Here is a 325-nt window from a genome sequence, read left to right on the forward strand (position 1 = left end):
AACCCCGCGTAAATACGATAAATAAATATTGCAATTATTGCAAAAAATCCGGACATGATCGCGAAGAATGTTGGTTATTACACGGACAACCCAATAAAGATCAACCGAGCCGAACCAAACAATATAATTCGCGACCGGAAAATAAAAATCGTAAGAGCAACGAGCAAGGAAAAAAGAAATTTAACTCCGCGTACAGCAGTGACGAGGAAGACAAGGAAGAAACAAAACAGCGACGACCCGCAATCGAATATCGCGTTACACACGTGAAGCGTGCCCCGCGAACGCATACAGGACTAGACTTAGTCGCTTTACCTATGCGAGAATC

The sequence above is a fragment of the Formica exsecta genome, unplaced genomic scaffold (assembly GCF_003651465.1).
Source record: "Formica exsecta isolate Colony F162 unplaced genomic scaffold, ASM365146v1 scaffold73, whole genome shotgun sequence".
Lineage (NCBI taxonomy): Eukaryota > Metazoa > Arthropoda > Insecta > Hymenoptera > Formicidae > Formica > Formica exsecta.